Raw genomic sequence first — 6,000 nt, forward strand, 5'->3', positions numbered from 1 at the left:
GGGTATTCTCTCAACAGAATTTTTCCCAGGCTGACCAAGGGAGTCTGTGCCTATCTCCTCTATAGTTATTATTTTAAGGTGAAAAGAAGCAGGCAGCAGAATCTCTCATTGATAGCTCTTGGTAAGAACAACACTGGCTCAGGCTTTGATGTGTTTCTTTAGCTATGTTACACACAGTGAACATGGCGATAAGGCAGCTGAAGTGGGAGATTTGCTCCTCAAAAAATAGTCCGGTTTCGAATTCATGTGCTTCCATTTATAGCTTCTCAGTGTTTTCCTGTGAAGTGCTCTGTAATTTATAGGACGTTTCCAGGCAAAGAATATGATTCCCAGCAGAGGAATGTTTTTGACTAACCAGCACATACAAGTTTTTTCCTCATTTTACCCCATTTTTATCTCTTTCCTTGCTAAACTCACATTCCCAAGATGATTAATCCCAGCTCCTCCTCAGAAGTGTATTGACATCACTGTGGTCAGCCAGTCAGTAAAGCTCCCCACTGAGCCACAATCCATGGGCCACAGGAAATGGCTGCTACAAAGCAGTTCATGTCTTGTGGAAATGTACTATAAAAATGACAAATAATGTTAACAAGCATTAAACCCTCTGATTTTCTACACCATTTCCAGCTGGACTGGGGCACTGTGCGTTAAGCTAATGAGAGGTGAAAGCCAAATTAGCCAGTTTTGATGGAGCTTTCATTGTGTGTGGGCACACTATGCCTGCAGACACAATTATTTCTCAGTCCGTGGGAGCTTCAGTCTGTGAATTTGCATACCACATTGAACTGGTCCAGTAAGGCGGGCCCCCAAATCTGAGCCAGCTGACCCTTGTTGTCTTCTGGGGAAATTACTATAGAGCAGGGAGAAGGAATATAAAATGATACACATTCTTCTCACCTCCAGTCTGGGATGGTAGGTCTGCTTATAAATGCTTTCACATTTAACCCACATTGGAACTAAATCAGGATCCTTCCCATCACTGTCAGTATCTAAGCACAACCAGAAAGAAATAAAAAGAAGAAATGTTTTAAGCACAGGAAAAAAAAAAAAAAAGCCAAAACCGAAACCACCACCACAACAAAAAAACCTCAAACAAACAAACCACCAAAAAAAACCCCAACCCAAACCAAAACTTTGTCTTCAATATAAAGACTGACTTAGGGAGTTGTTCATCAGCTGCATCAGCCAAAATAGACATGTGGACAACTTGACAGTATCACAGGAGTATTCACCTTCTCAAGAAAATGCTTTGAAGTGAAAGTTGATAGCTACTTCAAAGGAAATTCTGTCAAAAGATGTGTGAAAGGAGGAGAGTCTCTTACTCTTCCTCCAGTTCTCCTTTGTTCTTCATTTTCAAAACAAAGGTAAAGCAATTAATGTCACAGCAAACCAAATGAAGTTATTTCTGTGCTGTGGGATAACTGCTCAGCTTGCTGTGGGACATGAATTCAAGTTAATTTAGTGCACTTCAGGAGAGAGGTTGGGATGTTTACAACCAAGAAATATGTATGTTATCTCTGGGAATGAAGATCTGTGGAACTGCCCTGCCAAGTGGCTAAAAGGGAGTCTTGTGAAGAAAAGGCATCCCTGTTTTGGATGAAACTAATGAGGCAAGGCTGGAGCAACAAAAACATGCAGCTTCAAAACTGATTTTGAAGGCTACAGTGCCCAAGTAAAGACCTTTGCCTAATTAACTGTAATTTGAGTATTAAAGTTGACACCCCTCAACGTGACAGTGAGCCAGAGTACAGGCTAAACATATATGACTGTGTTAATCAATTCTCATCATGCTAAACCACAGGGGGAACACCTCTCTCCAGGAGGAAAGACTGAATTTAGCAGAGACGAGGATGGTCAATGGGCTGTGATGCTTCTCCTCCACCCAAGACGTGGACACCTTCTTGGTAAGAATTGCACCTTCAATATACAGCTGAATTTTTGCTGCATTGTTATTACTGCTACTGAACACAAGTGCTACTGCAAAGAGTTGTGCCTCTGACTTTATTAGATGTTAGTGGGGTTTATTAACTTGAGCTCAGTCTCTTGCAGGTAGTGCATTTATGACTGGCAATCCCAAATCTGTTGTACCTATTGCTTTAATAAATTAAACCTATCATTTATGGTAGCTTTCCAAACCTGGCTCAGTGCACGTCCTTACTGGGACACTGAAAGAGATGCAAACAATTTTGTCAGACAGCTCCAGTGAGAGTTCTGGGGCTCTGAGACAGGCAGATGTTGGGATCTTACCCATGACATGACACGTCCTTAGCAGATCAGCTCTTGTCACTAGACTGACAGTTCTTCACCTCTGGTTTTCATTCTCTGCAGACAGAGGAGCAAAGTCTGATTTTAGCAGGGTACCTACTTAACAGCATTTGCCTTCAGAGCTTGCTTTCTTACCTCCTAGGTCCTGGAGCATCATCACAGTAGGTGGTAAACCTCTATTTGTGCTGTACTTCATGGGTCAGGGTGGTTTGGGATACATGTGGAACAGCTCTTTAATTTTAGCCCTGCAAACACCCAGGACTCTGTCACAGCATCCTGGCATGTCTAGACAAAAGATACTAATGGAAGCTGACTCCTTCACTGTAGCTGATACTACAGCAACCAGCGTTGCTACCAGTGTAAAGGGCATGCATGAGCTGTGTGAGCCTTAATGGAGTCAGTGGCAAATGACTTCACTTTGTGTTGGTGGTGTTTTGCTCCTGGGGTTTATGTGTACAGACAGCCAATGTTTTTTGACTCAAAATGACCATTTCTGCATGCTTTCCCATGCTAAATATTTTAAGCATCTTAACCCAGCTATCTACATTGTTTATGCAGCAGTTGAAGTGACTCTCATAACCAGCCAGTCCATCACTACATAGTGGTCTCAACCCTATGAATAGTACTCACCCTCCTGTCACACTGGGGAGGTTGTATGGACTGCCCATCCCTCAGGCCATCATCTCCAAATCAGAGGGAATGATCCCCACTGTCTCACAAGAGTGACACAGCAAAAGCAAAGGGCTTTCAGTCTTCTCAATACCTTGCTCTTAAATCTGTGAAAGGTCTTGAAATTCTGATGTAATTTTGGATTTTCTCCTTCTTTGAACATGAATATTCCTGTCTCCATTTCTGTAATAGCCAGGAGCTGTATAAATGGACTGGCTTTTTGTAACCACATTGCCAAAGAAACAAATGCTCCAAAACAGTTCCATGGAATTACTAGAAGATGAGCTGTCTGACATTAATAAGGTACTCACTGGGCAAACATCTACTGACTATGTCACGATGGTTTCTGCTCAGAGCTTTTCATTCCAAAGTCCCTAAACATTTAAGAAGCAGGATACAAACCTCTATTCACTGGGAGGAACCTACTTGTGTGCGAAACATAGAACAGTTTGGGTTGGAATCGACCTTTAAATGTCATCTAGTCCAACCTCCCTGCAGTGAGCAGGGACATCTTCAACTACATCAGGTTGCTCAGAGCCCCATCCAACCTGACCTGTAATGTTTCCAGGGATGGAGCATCTACCACTTCTGTGGGCGACCTGTGCCAGTGTTTCACCACCCTCAGTATAAAAAATGTCTTCCTTCTGTCTAGTCTAAATCTCCCCTCTTTTAGTTTAAAACCATCACCCCTTATCCTATCACAGCAGGCCCTGCTGGAAGGACTATCCTCAGCTTTCTTACAGGGTCTCTTTAAGCACTGAAAGGCTGAGATGCATTCAAGAGGCTGCTAAAAGCTGTGCCTTGAGCAGAGGAGGAGGCGAATAACAAGCTGCATGGTCACTCTGCCCCTGGCCACTCTGCTCAGTCAAATAAGCAGGATTTATGCTTGAGCATGCTTCAAAAAGCAGACAACTTGCAGTTTTCCTGTGAAACTGGGTGTGAAGAACATGGAGTATGGGAGAGAAATTGCTGCCCCAAGTACCCTTATTTTGGCTTTGCTATAAAGTTCTTGCTTTCTTCTTGCTCCCTTGAGCTCGTTTGAGAGCTGACCCAGAAGCAAGGCTTCATAAGGGGCTGCCTGCCCACCTTTGGCTTTGTGGTGTGCAAAATGGAGAGCAGAAAAAGCAACCTGTCAGCAACCCAGAGTGGTGGTCTGGCTGATTTGTACCCATCTGTTCCCAAATGGTGGTCAGTGGTGGTTTAGTATAAAATGTTTTGCCTTTTCCTTGAGACCCTGGGGCCTGAGAGGAGCCACCTGCTTGCACAGTAAAGGAGGTCTCATCATGTATCACACAGACAGGCAAAGCAGACAGCAGAGAGAGTCTCAAAGCTTGGGCATTTTTGAGCCTCTGGGAAGAAACCCAATTTTTTGTCAGAGAGAAGTCATATTCCATCATCTTTATCTGTTGCTAAGTGAAATCATAACCAAGCAGCCTCCCAGCAGGAACATTCCTCCCTGCACAAGGGCTGCTTATTTACTGCATGCTGTATGGAGCTCTGTGTCAGCTCATAAAGACATCATGGGTACAGATGTTCAGTCTCTGATAACAGAAGATATAAATAGTCTGCCTTGTAAACAACTTGTAGAATAGGATACTACTCACATATGCCCTTATGTAGAGACAGTGAGAGTCATGGAAGGGACTCCACGGGGAGACCATTACTTCCACATAACTCTCATGCTGGTACCTGGGTAATGGCTCCTCTAGATATGGGGGTTGCTATTGGTCTGTCTTCATTATTAGCTGAAAAAAAGTAGCAAAATCAGAAGGAGCTTGAGACAATGAGGTTCCCTCCTTGAGCTGTGCACACAGTCTAACATTCTCCTGCCCTTGTAAAGGTCTACGGCCTCGTTAGGAGAGCAAATCAGGTGCCTACTGCAGAATATTCTGCCTTTAAATGGGTTGTGTTAGATACTGAAATGACCCAGTGCACACAGCCACCAGTTGTGCCTGGCACTGTCAATCTTTCCATCATGGATTTATAAAGCTCCCAAGCATGGGGAGTTGTATCCCTGGCTTTTCTGTTGTCACTCACACCCAATTCCATTCTGGTAAAATATTTGCCATCTCAAGTGAACAAGGGGAAAAAAGGACTTGGTCAGTAATTAAACACAATTGTGGACTAAAATGAGATTTTGTAGTGATGTTCTAAGTGCAGTTGCAGCAGGTTGGCCAGGAAACTGGAACTAAAGTTCTTATTCCACATGTAAAACTGCTGAGAGTTTCCTGGAAGTGTTTCAGGAGAAGAGAGAAAGCAAGCACATGCTGAAGCTATTTTAAGTGATACAGAACATGTCCAGAAGAGATTCAGCCTAACAGGATAATGCAAAGTATTAAAGTTCTGAGGATTTGGGGTTTGGGTTGTTTGGGTTTTTTTTAACAGATAAGTTTGTGCTTTGATCCAGTTGTCACCAAAGCCTTGGTGAGCTGGATGTGATGCTCTGACAGAGTTGCATTTACACTTTGATTGTTAAAGCAGCTCCTGATGCTGCTGTAGCCACTTCTGCAGGCTGCAGGGCACTAAGCTAAGAAGCTGCCATCAAGGTTTGAATTCAGCTTTCCAGCATCCCCTCAGTCCTTACTCTCAGCAGTAATAAGACACCTGCCCATCATTTCCCACCCACCCTTGCTGAGCACCTCTATAGCCCTGCTTTGCCAAGCCTCCCAGAAGAGTTAACCAGAACGTATTGGGCTGTGATGGGTTTTGTGTAGATCCTGTTCGTTGAGAGCTGCATTGCTTTGTGTAGATGGAGTCTTAGTTCTTCACTCACCAAATGCTCAACAAGGAAAATTAGCAACATCATTTTAAACACTTATTAAATACATTCAAAGCTGGGGGTGAGGTGGTGTTCTCTGATGCTTTGACATGGAGATTTTATACATAACAAGGTATAAAAGTGAGAAATTTTAAAATAGATTGAAGTTTCCAGAAGCAGCTGGAGAAGAGGCTGCTTTGCTCTCTGGGGAGAGGAGTCAGGTTTTGGAAGAACTGAACTGCTCTACTGAATACCTGAAAACAGAGCTGTACAGCAAGGAAATCATCATCATCATCACTGAAGGAAAC

This window comes from Indicator indicator, chromosome 11 (genome assembly GCF_027791375.1).
Source record: "Indicator indicator isolate 239-I01 chromosome 11, UM_Iind_1.1, whole genome shotgun sequence".
Lineage (NCBI taxonomy): Eukaryota > Metazoa > Chordata > Aves > Piciformes > Indicatoridae > Indicator > Indicator indicator.